General features: G+C 43.8%; 1 long non-coding RNA gene across 3 annotated transcripts; it reads right to left on the reverse strand.

Moving 5' to 3' along the window:
• Window positions 1-1,841: 1,841 nt before the first annotated feature.
• LOC140190210 (uncharacterized) lies at window positions 1,842-23,333 on the reverse strand. 3 transcript variants are annotated; one of them, XR_011883551.1, is made up of 4 exons: window positions 23,289-23,333; window positions 11,326-11,495; window positions 2,084-2,371; window positions 1,842-1,970 (listed from the first exon to the last, which is right to left on the reverse strand). It is a non-coding gene; the product is annotated as an uncharacterized lncRNA (long non-coding RNA). The 3 variants fall into 3 exon arrangements; XR_011883552.1 differs by lacking the exon at window positions 23,289-23,333 and adding an exon at window positions 12,290-12,377; XR_011883553.1 differs by lacking the exon at window positions 11,326-11,495.
• Window positions 23,334-23,596: the final 263 nt, after the last annotated feature.

Below are 23,596 nucleotides of genomic sequence, written 5' to 3' on the forward strand. Positions count from 1 at the left end.
TTTTGCTGACATTGAGTGAGAGGCTGTTGTAATGGCACCACTCAGCCAGACTTTCAATCTCCCCTCCGCCCATATACTGATTCAGTGCCACCTTTGATTCCGTCAACAATAGCGGTGTTGTCCGCCAATTTAAATACGGCATTGGAGCTGTGCTGAGTCTCATAGTTATTAAGTATGAAGTCGAGCGGGGACTAAGCACACAGCTGTGTGGTGCTCCAGTGCTGATGAAGCCTTACATATAAACATTCAAAATATGCAAAACACTATTAAAAATCAACTACTATGGAACATTCTGGTCAAGATTTCACTGCTAACGTGCTGGTCGTTCTGTAAGAGCAGTGTCTGGGCTATGGACGCTTTGGAATGTGAGCCATCCAATCCGGGGAGCGGGTTTTCTTTTGGGTGCCTGACACCGGTGTGAGCTGGGGTCTTTGTTTGGTAGGAGATGAAGAGAGAAGACGCTGGAGAGAACTGGTCATGGGGTTCGACCCGGTGGGGGACCGTGATTTGATGGAGCAAGGTGCCAAAGTCTACTGAGGATCTTTTGGACAAGTTGAGGTCCAACTTGTGCACATTTGCCTGTTTAATTATAATGGGCCCTTCTTGGAGTATTTTTTCCCTTTCGTTACTAACCCTTTAGTTAAGTTAAAATTCATAAATATAATTCCTTTAATCAAATGCAGTGTACTGTCTGTTATATCTTGGGGTGTATGGGGTGTCACGGAGGGGTAGCACCGCTGGTGGGGGAACATGTCGCGTCCTTTTCAAAGCAGTTTGCCCACCTTTGGTCCCCACCCACTCAGCTCTCACCTGTGGCTCCCCGTAGCTGTTTGCATGCGACAGCGGCCACACCCCGGGCAACGGCTTCGACAAGCCGGCTAAACCAGGTGAGGGTAGCCGATGGGTCTCAAAGCCTCGGTGAGATAGGGAGTTGTCTATCCCAGCATGTGAAGACAGACTCTGGGGGATTGAGCGGATGAGACCAATGGAAGGTCCAACGGTCAAGAAGGCAGTCTCTGCAAGCGTCATGGAACGTGTAGAGCAGGACAAGACACAGAAGGCGTCCTGGTCATCCACTGAGCCTAGTCCCATCTCCAGCCATCTCGACTCTGTCTTACCACTGGATCCAGATGGGAATTGGGAAGAGAGAGTGAGGCTGACGCTGCGCAACTCTCCCTCACTTAAATCCAAATCACGCGCTAGTCTCGACACCATCAAATGGTGTCGAGGTCCTCATCGACGTCGACGATGGACGAACAACAACATATCTTGGCACTGAGTTGTAACAGGGTAGAAAATGACACAGCATTCACAGAAACCAGGGTTCGAGTGGGAGAGCTGTCCCAATCTCACAGATTTGTCAGGACCAGAGTGTGTATTCTCTAAATTTACGCAGACCAAGGAAACCGAGGGGGTTGGTTCAACTATTAAAGTTAAAAACCATTAAAAGTCAAGACTATAAATTGAATAAGTAAACAAATAAAACTACTTAAAAAGACTAGGAAAGAGCTAACGAAGTTCAACAGAATTCTTCGGCTCCACAGCTGTTCTGTCGCATTAACAATAATGGGCCTGCTTGATTTGTACCTCATTAACCTAACAAAGGCACAGTGGTCAGATTTTAATGGTTCAATGGATTTACTTAGAGAATGTATACAGTATACAACCTGAAATTCTTACTCTTCACAGACATCCACAAAGCAGCAAAAAAAAACTCATGACAGAAACATTAGAACCCCAAAGACCTCCTCCCCCTCCCACGGACAAGCAGCAGCAAAGAACATCAACCCTCACCCCCATTTATTCCAGCAAAAGCATCACCCCCCCCCCACTACCCACCATGCAAGCAATAGCAGAACTCCCAAACAGACCGTGATCTAGAATCCATCAGAAACTACAGTCCATCCCAGCACTTTGACATCTCAGACGGGCTCTCTCACTCACTAGTGAAGGAGAGAGAGGTATTGCTCCTACAACAATAAGAGGAGAGATCAACAGCTCAATGTTTCGATATTACAATCTACCGCGTGGCTGTTTCGAGCAACCCCCTCCCCAACTTGAGGGCCAACAGACTCTCACTTACCATCAAGAGAGTGAGAGATTGCTCAAGTGCAGGGCCCTTTCTACAGCAGCGCATTACACCTGCTGCCTCGATGTTTCAATCTCCCGCGACGTTTCAGTCGGCGACATCAGTGAGGAACCAGCTCGTACACAGGATTGCACCCTGAAGGCGCACGTCTTCTAGGCCGCACTTGGAAATATCAAAACGCCAGGTCACCTGGTGAGTCTGAGAATGAAAAACCACCGCCTGTGGGGAACCGTATCTTGAGCTGCAGCTGTAGATCACGGACTCCGACAGGACCCCAGCCACCTTGAGAAGAAAAGAAGGATATGAAAAAAGAAGAAGAATTTCTTTTGCGGACGAACTGGAAGATGTCTCCTGGGTCTGCAAAAGCCACTGGCATCATCTTTTTCCAGCTTGAATGCCAGTCAAACATTGACCTCCATTAAAAGTGAAAAGGCGAGCCTAGTTATACAAGTAAAATATGACACTTCCAAGTGAAGCTTTTAACTTTTAAACAGAGATCCAGTCCATTAAGGTGTTTGCTACATTTATCGAGAGCAGACCTGTAATTTTCACATACTGTCAACACCATTCACAGTTCAACTGATGAACTATTGGTCGCAGATGCCCCCTGTTCATATCACTTCGTTAAAGTACTCATTTCCAATGTGTTATTTAAGATGTAAGCTGATGGTGAATTTAATGTAGCCAGAGTCTCAATGCAATGAGTACTTGATTAATTAGTTAGATGAGAATCGGATTCTTTAAAAAGCCGTAATTAAAAGTGATTAATTTGTCATTTTGAATCAAGAAGTTTTGGGGTAAACTGGAAAGGTCAGTACTTTTATTAATTGAGAAAATGTGGACATTTTGATTGCTTTCATTCATTGAATCAATTATTGGGGTTTACAGTCATTCAGAACTATCCGTCCCAAGTTGTTTGTGTGTATAAGCACCAGCTGCATGTAAAGCTGATTTCCATTTTTCACAGACTTCTGTCTGCTCTCATTTAACTTTGTTGACAACTTTCACATCTTCATTTACATCCCCGCTGTGAACCTGAAACCATGTGGAAAATAAGCAGGGGAATCAATTCAAAAATTCAGTTCAATTGATCATCAGAACCAATCAATGATTTCCACTGTCAGCTATATCGATTGAAGAGGGCAAAGATAAACGTAATATGTTACGGCAGTGCTTGAGACAAATTGGATTCTAAACTGAGCTCGTCCTGCTCGGGACTATATTGCTATATGATTAGTTGATGGATCTGTGTTATGGTGTATTAATTTTTGTAATATATTGGATGAAGGCCTGACCAGCTCCAAGTTGCACTTTTAACACTTTGTGAGCTTGGAGAATGGAAGGTGTCTGTGCAAGTTAAACACTGTTAAACATTGTTTGCTGATAGCAGCTGGATTCTTCCCTGGCCTCAGGCACCAGTGGCATGAGGCTGTCTGACAATGAACATATGAGTTGAAAGAAACCATGCTGGGTTAGTGGCATGAGAGCAAAAGATCACTGAGTTAATCTATCTCTGTGTGTCTCTCTATGCTTGTGGAACCCTCTATTAATTGGGGTACCTTTTGCTCGGCTCTTGGGACCTCACCTAGACTGGAGGCATTGTGGTTAACGACTAGGAGACCCAGGGTACTTTCACATGTTGGAATTCAGAGTTCCCCCAACAACAATGACCATCAAGTCCCCTGATGTGGAGACTAAGAATTGTGAGCCCTGAAATCTTTGTAATAGACTTAATAGTATTTAGTGTGGATTATTTGCGCTTTCAGTTTTATGATAATAAACTAGGCTTAAGTTATTTTGTTGTGCTTGCACACTTACTACCACATTTCCTGGACACTCAGATTGCTTGGGTTTGATCAACCCAGCCCATTACAGGATCTCTGTAAACTCTTTCTCTATTAAAACCTTTATTACCCTCTCTCCTCCAGTTCAGGGCTCCTGTGGATTTTTGCTGCATTATTGTTGTCAATATGGCAACCATCTGGAGAACTGAGTAAAAAATACTTCTGTCCATGATATGACACATCTGACATCTCAGAAAACAACCAGGTGAATCTTTGATGCGCTGCCCCCTATAGCAAGTATAGCAGGGAGTTCGGTGCTTGCTGTTCTGGTTAACAACGGATGGTGCAATCCTGGTCATATTACGATCGAGGGACGTGTTTGTAGCCGGGATATTGAACTTTTTACTGTTGGACTCTGGCCATATTCCACCAAGATACAACACCGGGCGTCATGGGAGGTTGTTCCTGCCTGTGGCCATCGAACTTTGCAGCTCCTCCCGTGGAGGGTCAGACACCCTGAGCCAATAGGCTGGTCCTGGACTTATTTCCATCTGGCATAGTTTGCATTTTGCTGTTTGATTGTTTGTGGTTTTGTATTGCTATATTTATGCTCTATTCTTGGTTGGTGCGGCTGTAACGAAACCCAATTTCCCTCGGGATCAATGAAGTATGTCTACCTATCTACCTATCTATCCATCTATAGAAGAAAACCTATACACAACTCTCCTATATTCCTGTATAACTGTATAAAGACATCCTTGTATTCAAATCCTCCAGCAATATAATTCAACATACTGTTAGAGAGTATTCTGAAATCACCTGACTAAAGAAGATATTAATTCAAACAACAACCAGGCTTCAGTTCTTATCTTAAATGCAAAGAAGTTCAGGAAGCTTGCAATTAACCTTCAGCTCTTTTGTAAATTGCAAGCAGCAAATTGAAGTTAAAAGCACAGGCTGCTCCACAGACTAAGCGATTGCACATGTATGAGTGAGACGCTAAAACAGTGGGGTTAAGTTAATTGACTTGCATCAAACCAGGCAACATGAGCTAAGTTATTTGCACCACTGAGACCGAGTTCAAGCTGACAGACCAGGCTGATGTTGTCACTTAGCATATCAAATATGGTCACAAGGTATAGGCAATCAATAGTTTTTGTGTACTCATGGTATTTGTGTTCTCAGAGAAAGCCCTGACAATATTAATTTTGGGTGTCTGGCTCTCTATCTTCAGAAGCTTTTAGACTATTTGTGTGAATTACTTTGCTACAAAGGTGCTTGAACATTCAGATATTTTTGTCACTATAGATATGTAACTCAAAAGAATCATTGCCAACCCAAATCATTGAAGGAAATGATGTCATTGTCACTATTGAAATTTTATTGTATCGGCTAATGTGACCTTTGATCTTAGGGATATAAACATGTGATGTATCTTTGGGTTTGTGAGCCTCTACCAAGAACGTCTTCAGAATGTTGTGCTGACAATTCATCAGCTTCTTTGCCTCTCCAGTGACCTCATTCACAGTCACAACAATACCACTTGTCTTTCTAACTGTCCACCAAGCGACACTCAATGATTTGTTATATAAGGACACTCAGGTCCCTTTGGACATCAATATTTCCTCGCCTCTCACTATTTAAAAATTAGTCAGGATTTCTGTTTTCTCTACCCACATTTTGGTCATTTTCCTTGCTTGCCTTTATTATTGCTCAAGTAACTTGACATACGTACCATTTTGTTTGTTAACTCTGGTATATCTTGCAACATTTAATAAAATTAAAAATTGTATGTAAATTCAACTTATTCTTGCACTGTCCTAGAGCAGTGGGTGGGGATGGGATCAGTTAGGTCATTAGGGGCAACTTGACACTGACCATACCTTAAAGGTGTGACTATTTAAAAATGACATTGGAGGAGAAAGTAGAGAGATAATTGTTGAGGAGCCAGTAAGATGTATCTGACAAACTTATAATTCCAAACATTATCAGTGAGGTGAGCCACATCAGAATAATTTATTATCCCTCTCAACCCCTAACTCCTGCCTTCTCATTCATCCCATAACCTTCGACGGCCTTACTAATCAAGAATCTATCAACCTCCACTTTAAGTATACCCAAAAGACCCGGCCTCCATAGCCATCTGTGGCAATGAATTCCGCAGACTCACAACTCTCTGGCCAAAGAAATTCTTTTTCATCTCTATTCTGAAGGGGTATCTTTCAATTCTGAATCTGTGCTCTCTGGTCTGGGGCTTCCCCACCATAGGAAACATCTTCTTCACGTCCACGTAGGCCTTACGGTATTCAATAGCATTCAATGAGATCTCCACTTATTCTTCTAATCTTCAGATGTACAGGCACAGAGCCATCAAACGCTGCTCAGACATTAATGTTTATACTCCTAGGTCATTCTCCTGAACTCCTTCTGGATCTTCTCCAATGTCAGCCATCCTTTCTTAGATAAGGGGCCCAAAACTGCTCACAATATTCCAAAAGTGGCCTGACCAATGCCTTATCAAGCTTCAGCATTAAATCCTTGATTTTATTTTCCAGTCCTATTGAAATAAATGTTAACAGTGCATTTTCTTTCCTTAGCACCTTATGTAAATGTATTTACAATCACTCCCATGCAAGTATATAAATGCAGTCTCAAAGAAACATATACCCACAAACATATAGACATGTACACTCAGTGGCTACTTTATTAGATACACCTGTACACGTGCCTGTTAATGCAAATAATAATCTAAATTTATAAACTAAATTATAAAAATATTGTATCATTTCTTAATGCATGCATTACTAAATGACAATAAAAGAGGACTGCATGTCTTCATAATCTAAATACTTAATCAGCCAATCATTTGGCAGCAAGTTAATGCTTAAAACCAAGCAGACATGGTCAGGAGGTTCAGTTGTTGCTCAGACCAAACATCAGAACGGGGAAGAAATCTGATCAAAGTGGCTTTGACCCTAAATGATTGTTGGCGCCAGATGAGGTGGTTTGAGTATCTCAGAGACTGCCGAGCTCCTGGGATTTTCACGTAGAGTTTACAGAAAAAAAAAGAAAATCTGGTGAGCGGCAGTTCTGTGGGCAAAGGCACGTTGTTAGTGCGAGAGGTCAGAGGAGAACGGCCAGACCAGTTCAAGCTGACAGGAAGGCGACGGCAATTCAAATAACTGCATGTTATTACAGTGGTGTGCAGAAGAGCATCTCTGAATGCACAGCACATCGAACCTTGAAGTGGACGGGCTGTAGCAGCGCTAAATAACCATCTTACACTCAGGAGGCACCTATTAAAATAAAGCACCTCAGACCCCATGACCCCATAACATAGAACCGTGACAAAAAAAGAAATCTGAAGAAATCAATTACCTGAGGCATCTCATTATTCAGAAATTTACAATCAGAAGCTACTGAATAATAAACTTAACTTTGCAACCAGAACAGTGGCCATTCAATGAATGATGCTGGGTGCGCTCGCTCTCTAAATCCCCTTTCAATATTCTATTTGTGGCAATGCCTGTCACTTCATTTGAAGTACTGTACAGATCATATAAATGTTATTAAAATCACCAGCAGAATCATGTCAGACATTAGCTAACACGCTACTGCACGTCTAGACAGTGGGTTTTAATATCTCAGGAGGAAATGCAAATGCCTACTCAGCTTTATGCAGCTCTGTGAAGAATCCTATTACAGTGGGACACAGAGTACTGATAAATTCAGTTATAGTCACTTTTATTATTTAATGGTTTTTTATATATATTCTGAAGACATTTCGTCATCCTGCAATCACCCAGCAAACTGCCTTTTTCAAAAACTCCCTTTGGCAAAGTGCTCTCGGGCTATTAACACTAAAACGTCACACCATCGTAAAAGTTTCTTCTTCCCTGGCAGTTAATCCAATCAAAGTTCAAAGTAAATTTTATAATCTGAGTACGTACATGTCACCAAATACAACCTTGAGATTCATTTCCCTGTGGGCATACTCAGAGAATCTGGAGAATAGTAACTATAACAGGATCAATGAAAGATCAACCAGAGTGCAGAAGACAACAAATTGTGCAAATGCAAATGTAAATAAATAGCAATAATAAATGAGAACGTGAGATAAAGAGTCCCTAAAGTGAGATCATTGATCGTGGGAACATCTCAATGGATGGGCAAGTGAATGTAGCTATCCCCTTTTGTTCAAGAGCCTGATGGTTGAGGGGTAGCAACTGTCCTAGTTAGCCCCCCCACACCTCCATCTATTTACTACCTCAATCACTGCACTGTGCAGTATACACCGTAATCATTATGTTGTAATGCTGTTTACATTGTAAATGCATGCTGGCATTTACACACGCTATTCAACACAGAACATAGAAGATTACAGCCCAGGGACAGGCCATTCGGCCCACAATGTTGTGCTGAACTACTTATACTTTATACTTTATTGTTGCCAAACAATTGGTACTAGAACGTACAATCTTCACGGCGATATTTGATTCTGCGCTTCCCACTCCCTGGATTACAAATATTAAATATCAAAAATATTAAAATTAGTAAATATTAAAAATTTAAATTATAAATCATAAATAGAAAATAGAAAAATGGAAAGTAAGGTAGTGCAAAAAAAAAACGAGATGCAGCTCCGGATATTTGGAGGGTACGGCCCAGATCCGGGTCAGGATCCGTTCAGCAGTCTTATCACAGTTGGAAAGAAGCTGTTCCCAAATCTGGCCGTACGAGTCTTCAAGCTCCTGAGCCTTCTCCCGGAGGGAAGAGGGACGAAAGGTGTGTTGGATGGGTGGGTCGTGTTGAAAGCTAGTTGAAAAGCAAATCATAAACACCCAAACACTACACCATGTGCATGTCTCTCCATCTTCCTTACATCCACATGCCTATCTAAATGTCTCTTAAAAGACTCTAATGTATTTGCCTCTACCACCAGATCAGGCATCCACCACTCTCTGAGTAAAAACCATGAACCTACCCCCTCTCAGCTTCAATGCCTTCCATCTGATATTAGGCATTTCAACCTTGGGAAACAGATACTCTCTGTCCATTCTGCCTATGCCTCTCATAATCTTGTAAGCCTCTGTCAGATTTCCCCTTATACCTTCATTTTTATATAACTCTTTATTCGGTATAATTGTTGAATGTTGCTGTTTTTTGTTGCATGTAGTGCTAACGTGCCACAGCAATTTCCCAGTATGTGCAAATGTATCTGGTGAATAAGCATGTACCACATAGTGAAGGAAGTTGATTTTTGATCCCTGATCTGAATCCGTAAACATGGATGGGCAAATATTAATTCATCCAGTTGGCCATTGTTTTCTGATGTAAGATCGCATGCGATGGGTTTCAGATTGTGGAAGTGCAATTTTTTCCGAGTCCTACCCAGGCTGTGGTTTAGGTGCAATGCACTTGTTTCTGAGTCAGAGGTTGCAAATTTGAGTCTCACTTCGGTGTGAAAGTACAGCACAAAGCTTTATCAGGAGTGCCGTGTACGCAGGGCCCTTAGTGTTATCAGGGATCCCACCCCATCCATCCAGCATCCTCTTTGACTTTCCGCCATCAGGCAGGAGACTCTGATGCATAAAGACAAGAATGGTCAGGATGGAAACAGCATCTTCCCTCAGGCCATTAGGCTTCTGAACTCCCTGCTGCATTGCATTCAAAGTTAATTTGTTCTCAAACAAGAGCAAATCTGCAGATGCTGGAAATCCAAGCCACGCACGCAAAATGCTGGAGGAACTCAGCAGGCCAGGCAGCGTCTATGGAAAAGAGTACGGTCGACGTTTCGGGCCGAGACCCTTCGGCGTCGACTGTTTGTTTACAACACCACTGTCATAGATCGAATCAAAACGGTAATGGATCAGAATATGAGGGAGACTGAAAACCTGACTGCTGTCACAACAACGAGCTCCTACTCAATGTTAGCTACACCAAGGAAATGATCATTGACTTCAGGAGAAGGAACTCAGAGGACCATGAGCCAGTCCTCATCAGGGAAAAAACAAGGTGGACAAGGTCAGCAGCTTGGAATTCCTCAGTGCTATTATTTCAGAGGACCTGCCCTGGGCCCAGCACGTGCAATCACGAAGAAAGCACGGCAGCACCTCTACTTCCTTAGGAGTTTGCAAAGACACAACATGACATCTATGCACAAAATAACCTGCAGATGCTGGGGTCAAAGCAACACTCGCAACATGCTGGAGGAACTCAGCAGGTCGGGCAGCATCCGTGGAAATGATCAGTCAACGTTTCGGGCCGGAACCCTTCGATGACATCTAAACCCTCGACAAACTTCTATATAGATGATATAGATAGGCTGCAACACAGCCAGGTATGAAAGTACCAATGCCCTTGAATGGAAAATCCTACAAAAAGTAGTGGGAAGAGCTCAGTCTATAACAGGCAAAGCCCTTCCCACCACTGAGCACACCCACATGAAACGCTGTCACAGGAAAGCAGCATCTATCATCGTGATCAGGGACCACCGCCATCCAGGGCATGCTCCCTTCTCGCTACCATTAATGGCAAGAACGTACAAGAGCCTCAGAACTTGCACCGCCAGGTTCAGGACAGTTACTACCCCTCAAACATCAGGCTCTTAAACCAGAGCGGATAACTTCACTCGACTTCACTCGCCCCATCATCACAATGTTCCCACGGCCTATGGACTCACTTTCAAGGATTCTTCATCTCATGTTCTCAATATTTATGGATTTTTTTTTTGTTATTATTATTTCTTTCTTTTCATATTTGCAGTCTGCTGTCTTTTTGCATACTGGTTGAACAGCCAAGTTGGTGCGGTCTATCATTGTCTCTATTAATAATAATAATAAAATAATAATGAGCACTTTATTGATCCTGAGTGGGAACTTAATTCGTTACAGCAGCAACATTTAAAAACACACTTAGAAATAATAATAAATATAGTAATAATAACTAATAATAAAGTAGCGAATAATAACATACACAATAATAATTTACCAATGTGCAATAATATTGTACAAAATAATAAAGCAGAGACTATTGTACTGTGATGTGTGTTCTATCACTCAGAGATGAACTGTTGTATATGCTTATTGGATTTGGTAGGAAAGATTTTCTGTAACGATCTTTGCGACAGCGGAGCTGAATGGGTCTGTTCAAAAGGGTGCTCTGCTGCTTATTCAGGTCATGGAGAGGATGTGCCTGATTATCCATAATCAATAACAGTTTGTTTAGTGACCTCCTCTCCACCACTAACTCAAAAGAGTCCAGGCTGTAGTCAAGGACAGACCCGGCCTTTTTGATGAGTTTATTTCGTCTTTTTGCATCACCAGCACCGACGCTGCTCCCCCAAAATATAGAAACATGGTTATTATTCTCTGGATTTATTATGTCCGCAAGAAAACGAATCTCAGGGCTGCATACGGTGACATATATGAGTTTCATATTAAATTTACTCACACTGGACTTTGAAAGGTTGATTGATTTTTCCCCTGGAAGAGATGGCCCGTGCTGGTGGAGCGAGACACTCATGTACAAAATTCCAACTGGCGAAAACGAGGTTGCATTTATGTAGCAACTTCTTTTGAAATAAAGTCTTTGGCGCCCACAATAATTTTTCCCATCTTCTCCTGAGTGAGGGGAACAGAATAAGTTTAGTAACCCAAACACAAGGGATTCTGCAGACGCTGGAAATCCCAGAGCAACACAATCAACATGGCGGAGGAACTCAGCAGGTCAGGGAACATCCATGGAGGGGAATAAATAGGGTTCGAGTAAACTAGTAACTAATAACTAGTAATGGAAGCCGGGAGCAGGATAGAAACTCAAGATGTTCTGAAACTGCGCTGCCCAGGAGCAGGGTGCTGAGACGGTCCACGTCTTTTGCTTGCAGAGAACTGATGCTAATATGTCCTTTGATTATATTGTGAGTGAAGCTCATCTATGTAGCTGAAAGTTGTAGTTCTAATATTAGAAGTGAAGAATGTCATTTATGTAGCTCATTTCACAGCCTTGAGCATCAGCCATGATCATCATTATCTATGGATTTGCTGTGTCGCGTGTTCACAGCAGTGGTTTGCCATCGCCTTTCTTCTGGGCAGTGTCTTTGCGAGACGGGTGACCCCAGACATCATCAATACTCTTCAGAGATTGTCTGCCTGGTGTCAGTGGTCGCATCACCAGGATTTGTGATATGCGCCAGTTGCTCATATGGCCATCCACCACCTGCTCCCATGGCCTCACATGACCCTGATCGGAGTGGGGGTGGGGGGAGAGAGGTTAAGTAGGTGCTACATCTTGCCCAAGGGTAGAGACATGACTCTGACCCACCACCTTTGACCCCTCCCACATTCCTAAAGCCCTGAGTATTGGGAAGTTAATTAGTCACTGTTAATTCTCTGTGTATTAACTAAGTATTGCATACCGTTTTGGTCACCCCATTATAGGAAGGATGTTGAGGCTTTGGAGACGATGCAGAGGACGCACGTGCTATCACGAGAGGCTGGACAAACTTGGGTTGTTTTCTCTGGAGCGGTAGAGGCTGAGAGGACATATGATAGAGGCTTATCAGATTATGAGAGGCATAGATAGAGTTTATAGGCTTCCGTTAGTCTCGTGAGACCATGGATTTGCGCCTTGGAAGGTTTCCAGGGTGCAGCCCTGGGCAAGGTTATATGGAAGACTGGCAGTTGCCCATGCTGCAAGTCTCCCCTCTCCACGCCACCGATGTTGTCCAAGGGAAGGGCACTAGGGCCGATACAGCTTGGCGCCGGTGTCGTCACAGAGCAATGTGTGGTTAAGTGCCTTGCTCAAGGACACAACATGCTGCCTCAGCTGAGGCTCGAACTAGCGACCTTCCGATCACTAGACCAACACCTTAACCACTTGGCCACGTGCCAACACGATAGACAGAATAGACAGGGAGTAACTGCTTCCCAGGTTAGAAATGTCTAATACCAGAGGGCATGCATTGAAGGTGAGAGGGGGTAGATTCAAGGGGGATGTGAGGGGTAAGTTTTTTACTCAGAGAGTGGTGGATGCCTGGAATGCACTGCCTGGTGTGGTGGTGGAGGCAAATACATTAGAGGCTTTTAAGAGATGTTTGGATAGGCACATGGATGTAAAGAAGATGGAGGGATATGGACATGGTGTCGATAGGAGGGATTAGTGTTTGGGTGTTTTTGATTTGCTTGTTAGCTGGTGCAGCACAACATTGTGGGCCGAATGGCCTGTTCCTGTGCTGTACTGTTCTATGTTCTGTGTCTCACTGTGTGGGTGAGTGATAGAATCAGAGGAGAGTTGTTAAGAATGAGGAGGGAAAACAACGTTTAGTGCCGATGAACGTATGTTAACAGCTCAGTGTGCTGACAGGCCTCCCTCCATGCTCTGTGTGACAGTGAGGAGCCAGCAGCATCAAAAGTGGGATGGAAGCTGGAAAATTCGAGTCCTCCCTCGGTCAGGGTCGACCGTGGATGTTGCGTCTTAGCCGTCCAGGGCAGTACGATATGGAGAGCAAGCTGTTGCCTGTGTAGAAAGCTCCCCCTCTCCACACATCTGGTGAGCCCAAAGGAACGACAGAGGCATACAGGTTGGCACCAGCGGTGTTGCAGGAGTTGCCAGTCAGTGTTAAACTCAATGTTGGGCTCCAGCTCCAGATTCCCCCCCCGGGGTTTTCTCCCGAACTCATCCCCACGAGTGGGTACAGCCGCTGGGCAGCAGTGGTTGGGGATAAGAGTTTCCCTTCTCCTAGATGAGCCTGCCAACCATGGCTGACGAGCCCAATCCACCCGAAGCGACTGGTTTGAACCTGCCTTTGTCCCTTCTCCTGTTGGTAGAAACAGTTCCGCTGGGCTTAGTAGCTAAGCCGCATGCGAAGGCCAGGAGCTGGATTTGTTTGTCAGAGGCTACTTGAGGAACACGCCATTGGGAGCATTTAATAGGTAGTGGGAGCTTGTCCCAATTACCATCCCCAGCTATAACGACCTTATGGAACCATGGAAAATTATAAAACCTGTAACGGCATATCCCACAGATTATACTTGCTGACCAATCACTGATAAAACTACTCAGAGAAATCAGAGTTCTGATTGAGTTATAGAGCACTGCAGTTCAGCAGCAGACCCTTAGGTCTGTCTAGTCCAAGATACACTGCTGCTTCTCTCTAACTGTTTCCATCACAGTCTCGTATGGGGGGGGGGAAGATGTTGGGGACTGCGCAGGATCGAAATGAGCTGCAGAAAGTTGCGAACTCAGTCAGCTCCATCATGGGCACCATCCTCTCCAGCGTCCGGGACGTCCTCAACGAGCGGCACCTCAAGAAGGTGGCATCCATCATTAAGGACCCCCATCACCCCCTTCTCATTGCTACCATCAGACAGGAAGCACAGGAGCCTGGAGGCACACACTCAACGATTCAGGAACAGCCTCTTCCCCTCTGCCATCCAATTTCTGAATGGACATTGAACCCATGAACACTAGATCATTACTTAGTTTAATCTATTTTTGTGCTACTTATTTAACTTAACTTTTTTAAACAGATGGGCACGTGGCCAAGTGGTTAAGGCATTCGACTAGCGATCTGAGGGTCGTGAGTTCGAGCCCCAGCCGAGGCAGCGTGTTGTGTCTTTGAGCAAGGCACTTAACCACACATCGCTCTGCGACGACACTGGTGCCAAGCTGTATCGGCCCTTGCCCTTCCCCTGGACAACATCGGTGTCGTGGAGAGGGGAGACTGGCATCATGGGCAACTGCCAGTCTTCCATATAACCTTGCCCAGGCCTGCGCCCTGGAGAGTGAAGACTTTCCAGGCACAGATCCATGGTCTCGCAAGACTAACGGATGCCTTTATTTAAACAGATATACAGATAGATAATTTCCAAAAGAAATTACAGTGTCACAGCAGCATTACAAGTGCACAGATGTACAAATATTAGAAGAGAAGTAAGAAAGAATAAAAAATAAGTTACCTCAACCAGTCTAACAGGAGAGGGTCATCACTTCCCTGCCTTCAGGTTGACTCATTATAGAGCTTAATGCTCGAGTGTAAGAATGACCTCACGTAGCGCTCTTTGGAGCAGTGCAGTTGTCTTAGTCTATTACTAAAAGTAATATATATATACACACTCCTTACTGTCATTTACAGTTTTTAAAATGATTATGTATAGCATTGTACTGCTTCCACATAATGACAAAATTTAACAACATTAAACCTGATTTTGATTATTCTGCCTAATCCCATTGATCTGAACCTGTAGCACAGACCTCCATACCAGAACTTTTGAGTAATGAAAGAGCTTTTGACAAGAAGCATTAACTAAAGTTCAAAGTAAATTTATTACCAAAGTACATATGTCACCGTATATCAGAATCACCAGCATGTGTCGTGAAATTTGTTAACCTAGCAGCAGCAGTTCAATGCAATACATAATATAGAAGAAGAAAATTAATAATAAAAATTAAATAAGTAAATGAATTACAGTATATGTATACTGAATAGATTAAAAATCCATTTTCTTGAGGGCATACTCAATAAATCTGTAATAGAATGATAACCAGAATAGAATCAATAAAGACTGCTTCACTTTCCACACAGACTGCTCAACCTGATGAATATTTTGAACATTTTTTGTTATTATTTCAGAGCACACAGCAGTATTCCACGTCAAACATTCTCCCTGTGTTTTGTGTCAGGCAAAAAAGAACAGTGCGACAGTGTGCCAACAACAGGGGCTCATTATAAGGGAAGAAGTCAGGTATAAGATGGACTGACCAGCAACTTGTTTTGGCAGCTGCTGAGAATGCACTTAATATACACACATCTCTGTGGCATATGCAGGACTGTGGTATTAATGCAATTATCATAATGACTTCTGTTCCCTCATGCAAAACAAATGTTCTCATAATACTTGAGTCCATAGTGCGGCTGCAATTGTGGTGCTTTGAATTTTCGAATGAATAATTTTAATTTAATAACTCCTGCCTCACCCTTCCCTTGTTCAATCTCAGTCGTGGTGCAGGATCTCGACCTGAAATGCTTCCACAGATGCTGCCTGACCCAATCAGTTCTTCCAGCAGTTTGGTTCTTTTATATTCAGGTTTCAGCATCTGTAGTCTTTTGTGCGTCTGCCTTAATTTTAATTGGGCCTGCGAAACGGAAACTTACAGAGTGTGATGGAGCCATTTCTTCAGGAGAGAAACGAATAATGAAGGAGAGAACAGAGAGAAAGTAAGAGAGAGTGGAAGAGAAAGAGAATGAAGTGAATATGTAAATACACACACATACCCATTGAGGTCTAAGGTGCATATATATAACTAGGGTGCCTGAGACTTTTGCAGAGTACTGTGTTTGTCAACGTGGAGCGGAGAGCGAGTTTGTAAATCTGGCAGGAGCAAAGAATGTTGGGAATGGCGAGGGGGAAGTGCCACAAGAGGGGTGTGGGGCAGCTGCAGAGAAGGAGTGCCAGTGGCGGGGTGGGGGTGGGGGGGGAGACACAGTGGCGGGGTGGGGGTGGGGAGGGGCAAGACACAGGTGCAGACGCACCCAGTCCTGAGACACCAGGCAAGGTCATTTGATTCCAAACAATTGGTTTATTGATCATTTCAGAATGCCTCTCTGGTGCTTCCAGCTCCCTCCCCTCTCCCTTCCCCTTTTCCCAACCATGATTCCCCTCTCCCTGCCCCCTTCCCACTCTCAGTCCACAATACAGACCCATATCAGAATCAGGTTTATCATCACTCATATATGTCATGAAATTTGTTTCTTTTCAACGGCAACAGTACAATGCAGTACATATACAGAATTGTGCAAAAGTCTTAGGCACCCTAGCTATATACAGATACATATTCCTTCATATGAAGTTCTGAAATCCAAAAAGCTCCGAAAACCGAAGTTTTTTTGCCGACAGCTGACATCACTCAGGTGTGACGTGGCAGCATTAGCAGATGCCGGCAGACGTCAGCTGTGGCTCAGCGCTCGTACTGGTTACACTTGTATTTGCTGTTCACTGATATTTTGTGTTCACTGTTGACTTTGTGTTTAATTTCACTGTGAAAATGTCAAAAAGAGCTGCAGATGAGAAAAATTCTCATAACAATGAGAAAAACAAAAGGAAGCATCTATCATTATCAATAACGCAGAAAGTAGAGTTATTGCAGAAGCTTGATCGTGGTGTGTCTGTGCGGTGTCTGACTGAAGAAAATAGTGTCGGAACTACCACTGTATATGATTTCAATAAACAGAAAGACAAGTTACTGAAGTTTTATAGTGACAGTGACAGTGACATTTATTCCAATAAGTCATTTACCATGTGTTTGATTCGGTTCGTTTGAAGCTGTATATTTTTATGTTTTATTGAATGTTTTTGTTGGAAATAAATTTTTTTTGTTATTATTCCCTAAACAATACAGTATAACAACTACTTACATAGCATTTACATTGTATTGGGTACTATAAGTAATCCAGAGATGATTTAAAGTATACGGGAGGATGTGCGTAGGTTTGGTGCGCCGCCGGGGCCTAAAGTCCACTGCACTGAGACAGGTTAAATAAGGAACTTGAGCATCTGTGTTTTTTTGTATTGGGGGGGGGTCTAAAATCCGAAAAATCCTGAATTCCGAAATACAACTGCCCCCAAGGATTTCGGATAAGGGATTGTGGACCTGTACAGTATATATGCCCCTAAGATTTTTGTACAGAATTTTATATATATATATTTAAAATGATTATAATTTATAGTTTTTTTTCTGAATTGCACTATACTGCTGCCACAAAAAAAGCAAATTTCATGACGTATGTGAGTGATGATAAACCTTATTCTGATATGGATCTCTATTGTACTGTACATAAAATTACTACAGCACTGTGCAAAAGTTGTAGACACCCTAGCTATCTATATACACATACACATAATAATTTATGTTTCTTATGTATTGCTGCTGCAAAACAACAAGTTTCACTTCATAGATCAGTGCTATTAAACCTGATTCTGATTCTGATTTTATGAGAACAAGACATCCCCATTCAAGACAACCTCCAATTGCTTGTTTATGTACAGTTGCTGATGAAGTATAGAAAATGTGGCAGCCAATTCTCACAGAGTAAGCCTCCATGGAGAGGTGATAACTAGCAATAAACTGTTAAAACGATGTTAAAAAGCAGCTATAGATGAACGTGCTCTCTGCAGTTGAGGTGACGAGTGAGACATTAATAATTTTCGCCATTCTGGTGTGGACCCACCAGGGCTAACACTGAGGCATGACAACTCGGTCCCATGACAACCAGCACTGAAAAATCCCAAATGCAAGCAGGGGAATTAGATAGTGACTCTTTATGCCATGGAGTTTGATGAAAATTTGATTGGTCTTACATGGTTAGCCCTGCAGAAACCACCAGGGAAAAACAATGCCCAGAAAAGATAAATATGCTTGCATTTATTTAACAACCTGCAAAGCTGTAGGCCATGACAACTGCAAGCACATTTCAATCTAACTAAACTGAAGAACTTTGGGGCAGTAAGGTCATGAAAGGTTCATCACACTTGAACTATCACTGAAGTACAGCGGCCTTGCTGATATACACATGAACACTGGCCACACTCCCCCCACCCCTCAGCATCCGAGATATCGTCAAGGAGCCAAAAAGGCGGCATCCATCTTTTTAAGGACCCCCATCACCCAGGTCATGCCCTGTTCTCACTGCTACCATCAGGTAGGAAGTACAGAAGCCTGGAGGCACACGCTCAACGATTCAGGAACAACTTCTTCCCCTCTGCCGTCCGATCCTGAATGGACATTGAACCCATGAACGTTACCTCACTACTTTTTTATTTCTATTTTTGCACTACTTACTTAACTTCTTAAGATATATGTACTTCTTACTGTTATTATTATGCATCAAGTCAAGTCAAGTTTATTGTCATTTAACTATATACATGTATACCATCAACTGAGCTAATGTTTCTCCGATCCAGGGTGTAAAGCTACACCACATAACAACATATCTCCTCTTCATGAGCTGATAAGAGGAGAATTGCTGTTTTCTTTTTTATTACATATGGCGGCGGTGCGATGCAGCGCGCGCAGCCGTTCAGAATGAATATCGATATGTGTAATTAGGGGAACCGTGCACAATCTGGGTTTGATGGAGACAGCCGTGAAGCGCAGAGGAACATCTGGAGAAACTCCTGAAATGCCCACTTCGCTGCCGCTGCTACTGTGCGATCGAGAATCTCCGGAGACGAAGGTCCCAAATCCTCGGCTTTGCCTATTGCCTGTTACCGGGGCCGGGGTCGAAGCGCTCGGCAGAGGTGGTGCTCGGTGTCAGAGAGCTGGTCGGAGGCTCGGAGTTTTCGGACAGACTCGGAGTCGGACTGTGGTCGGATGCTTCCGGGATGCTGCATCGGCAAGTTGGCGGCGCTGGAGGTTCACCGTCTGCGTGAGATGATGGGACTTTCGAGAGACTCTGAAACTTTTACTGTGCCATGGTCTGCTCTTATCAAATTACTGTATTACTTTGCACTGTTGTAACTATATGTTATAATTATGTGGTTTTTGTTAGTTTTTAATTCGGTTTGTCATGTGTTTTCGTGATAACATTCTGGAAAAACATTTTTATCATTTCTTAATGCATGTATTACTAAATGACAATAAAAGAGGACTGTGTGTCCTCATAATCATAAAATCATAATTATAATCATATATGCTATATACTAGCTTAACACTATGTATGATTTTGATAATGTCTATCTCAATCTCTGTATTGTTATTGATATATATATTTGAGATAATTTTCCTCTTGTTTATATTTATGTTCCTTTTAAATTAATAAAAAGATTTATTGAAAGAAAGAACAACATACTTCACAACATATGTCAATGACCTTTGACCTGGCTCTGATTCCAATCAGCATGTACCCCGCATCATGAGGTAAACTCGCTTTTTGGCACCGTTTCCATGGTCACGAGCAAAGCATGTCACCTGGGAGGGTAACAGGAGAGCGGTTGGAGTCATGAAAATAAAGATCCCACTGGTAATAATACCTTCAGTTCATATCACGTATAAAACTTCAATTCCAAACAAATGCAGTTGAAGGGATCATTCACTGGGCTAAATATAAAAATTAAAGAGAAATTCACACACACAAAATGCTGGGGAAACTCAGCAGGTCAGTCAGCATCCATGGAGATGAATGAACAATTAATGTTCTGGGCCAAGATCCTTCTTCAGGACTGGAAAGGAAGGGGGTAGACGCCAGAATCAAAAGGTGGGTGTAGAGGAGGGAGGCTAGCCAGAAGGTGATAGGTGAGGCCAGGTGGGTGGGAAAGGTCAAGAGCTGGGGAGGAAGGAATCTGATAGGAGAAGAGAGTAGACCACAGGAGAAAGGGATGGAGGAGGGGCACCAGGGGGAGGTGATAGGCAGGTGAGAGGAGGCAAGCGGCCAGAATGGGGAATAGAAGAAGAGGGGAGGGGGATGGAAAAAAATTACCAGAAGGAAATATCTGTATTCCTGCCATCAGACTGAGGCTAACCAAATGGAATATGAAGTGTTGTTTCTCAAGAGTTACAGAATACACGTGGACTAAGATGTTAACTGTCCTGTGCTATCACCAGAGGGATCATCAGTTGATCTGCCACCTGTCTTCAGGAGTTTCGGCCCGCTTATGATCAAGACTCCCTCGAGGTGGTGGGCCAGCAGTGCTAAAGCACCACCTCCCACTGGTGAGCTTAAAAACTTGGCATCTGCCTCTATCAGAGTTGTTGGTCACTTCCATCCAACAGATATTCTGCTCTTCAGGTGTCTGTGCAACTACTGAAGGGTTTGCAAGATATGTATACACTGTCTGACTATCTGCCCCTCTGGACATATTTGGTCCACACCCATGCTGATCCTTTCTCTGCTGCCTCAGCTACAGCCCTGCTGGTTGACTTGATCTCTCTTCTAGTGAAGCCAAGGTCACACAGCCATTTCTGGAGTCAATATAACATAGAAATACAGTTACGTCAGCCTGAATTAATCAGTCTGATGGCCTGGTGGAAGAAGCTGTCCTGGAGCCTGTTGGTCCTGGCTTTTATGCTGTGGCACTGCTTCCTGGATGGTAGCAGCTGGAACAGTTTGTGGTTGGGGTGACTCAGGACCCCAGTGATCCTTTGGGCCCTTTTTACACAACTGTCTTTGTAAATGCCCTGAATAAAGGGAAGTTCACATCTACAGATGCGCTGGGCTGTCCACACCACTCTCTGCAGAGTCCTGCGGTTGGGGAAGTACAGTTTCCGTACCAGACAGTGATGCAGCCAGTCAGGAGGCTCTCAGTCGTGCCCCTGTAGAAAGTTCTTAGGATCTGGGGGGTGGGGGGGGGGCACCTGATTTCACCTTCCAGCTAGCCTCCTTCCCTTCTCCCCCAACCTTTTCATTCTGGCATCTTCTCTCTCTCTTCTCAGTCCTGAAGAAGGGCCTCGGCCTGAAGCATCGACTGTTTATTCACTTCAACAGATGTTGCCCAACCTGCTGAGTTCCTCTCGCATTTTGTGTGTTCTGATCTCCGTTCTCAATCTTCACGCAGGGTTTCGACCTGGAATAGTGGCCAGTCCTTCCACCTCTACCTCCCCCTCCTCCATCCCAAAAACACTCCTCAACCCGCTGTGTTCCTCCAGAAGATTATTTACTGTTCCAGATTTCCACACCAGCCATCTCCTGTCTCTCCATTTCACTGCCAGTGAATCTCTACTGGCTTGTTGTCACCTTTCAGGCTTGACTTTTCAGGTGACTGCAGAGAGTGAGTAGAATCCCAAGCATGCTGCTATGCTGGGGTCCAGGTCCTAGAGCGAGGCATTGTCCGATGCTTGGACAATTCCAACGCCAGCCCAGATGGACTGGGAAGCCCAAGTGTTGGGACTGGAGGCAAGGGTCAGGCTGATTTCGTTCGCTGTCCCATGATGTTCACTGTTCTCTCAGCGGTGAACTGCTAAGGCCTTGCGCGGGCACTCGTGTATGTATGCGTGATGTGCGCACGCACGTATGTGCTGATTTTTTTCTACAAATCGGTTTCGGCTTAATCTTCCCGATTCTGCTTTTACTGTATGCTAGTGTTATTTTAGGTTTTATGTGTTATTTGGTATGACTTGGTAGGTTATCTTTTGGGTCTGGGAACGCTCAAAATTTTTTCCCATATAAATTAACGGTAATTGCTTCTTCGCTTCACGTCATTTCGGCTTACGAATGGTTTCATTGGAACGCTCTACCTTAGCGGGGGGAATACGGGACAAGGGCAGTCCCGTATGGGACAAACCAATTTAGCCCAATATACGGGATGTCCCAGCTAATACGGGACAGTTGGCAACTCTAGGTCTAGGCCTACTTTGGCTGCTGTGCTACTGAGACAAGGCTTGGGCCTAATCCGGTTGTTGTGCTACTGAGATTGAGGCTTGGGCCTACTCTGGCTGCCGTGCTCCTGAGATTGAGGCTTGGGCCTAATCCGGTTGTTGTGTTACTGAGATGGAGGCTTGGGCCTACTCCAGCTGCTGTGCTACCGTGAACAAGGCCTGGACCTACTTTGGCTGCTCCACAGAGTGGACCTAAGGACTCAGTCTGGTTTGGAACACTGTCATTTGCTTCCATCGTTTGCATGATTGTGTTTTTTTTCCTTTCTCTTTCACTGTGGAGTCATTTTGATCTTTCTTTTTTTGGGGGGGGTGTTGTTTGGGTTTCTTGCTTTGAGGCTGCCTGTAAGCAGACAAATCTCAAGGTTGAATAACTTATGCAATCTTTGATAAAAATGTACTTTGAATCTTGAAGCAAGCTTCCGTGCCATAAAGCAAATTGAATCACTCAAGCTGATACTTCCATTGGAACAGGTCTATTTACATCAGATGATTGCTTCATCGTTTAACAATTAGCCAGATTTACAGTTACAATATTGTCTTTGCCTAAGAAGTCTGTAAACAGAAAGCACAAATTAAACTATTGATTATCAGACTAATCAAGTGAAGTTTGTGAATGGTTTTAAATTGATAACTGAGCCATCAACCAGTGGGGTTGTTCTTGTGTCAATAGCTGATCAGGCCAATACGCTAAGCTTCACAAGGAACTATCCATCTTTAGTTTAACATGTGCCTTTCAGGATCACAGAGCAATATTATCCTTTGGATTGAGTGCTTTTGTGCTGAGTACATTTATGAGATGCATGAAAGGACACTCCAGCAGCGCGTGGAGGCACAGTCTCTATCTCTGTCTCTTGCTGTTTGAATTCAGTTGCCTCCCACCCTCCCCCCACCTCCCCCAGACGATTCTTCATGTTCCTTACTGAGGTGAAGGGGGGTGGTGGTTGAGATGCAGGAAATTTTAAAAAATGATCCATCAGCTCCAAACGACCTGAAGCAATACTGACTCCCTCCGGGATCTCTCTCTGGCTTTTCAACCATTTACTCACCCAGACCAACGTATCCTTCCTGGGAGCTTGTCTTTGCTGCCGTCTTGTTCCACTTGGCCTCCAATCAGGATCCTTGCTCTCCGGCCCTTGACCTTTCCCGCCTACCTGGCTTCACCTATCACCTTCCAGCCTGCCTCCTTCCTCCCTCCCCACACCTCTTTATCCTATCATCTTCCCCCTTCTTCCTCAGTCCTGAAAGAGTGTCCCAGTCTGACTGTTTATCCATTGCCGTGGATGCTGCCTGACCTGCTGAGTGCCTCCAGCGTTTTGTGTGTGTTGCGATTAAAAAATGCTGGTCACTCTGCTAT

Source organism: Mobula birostris, chromosome 29 (genome assembly GCF_030028105.1).
Source record: "Mobula birostris isolate sMobBir1 chromosome 29, sMobBir1.hap1, whole genome shotgun sequence".
NCBI lineage: Eukaryota > Metazoa > Chordata > Chondrichthyes > Myliobatiformes > Myliobatidae > Mobula > Mobula birostris.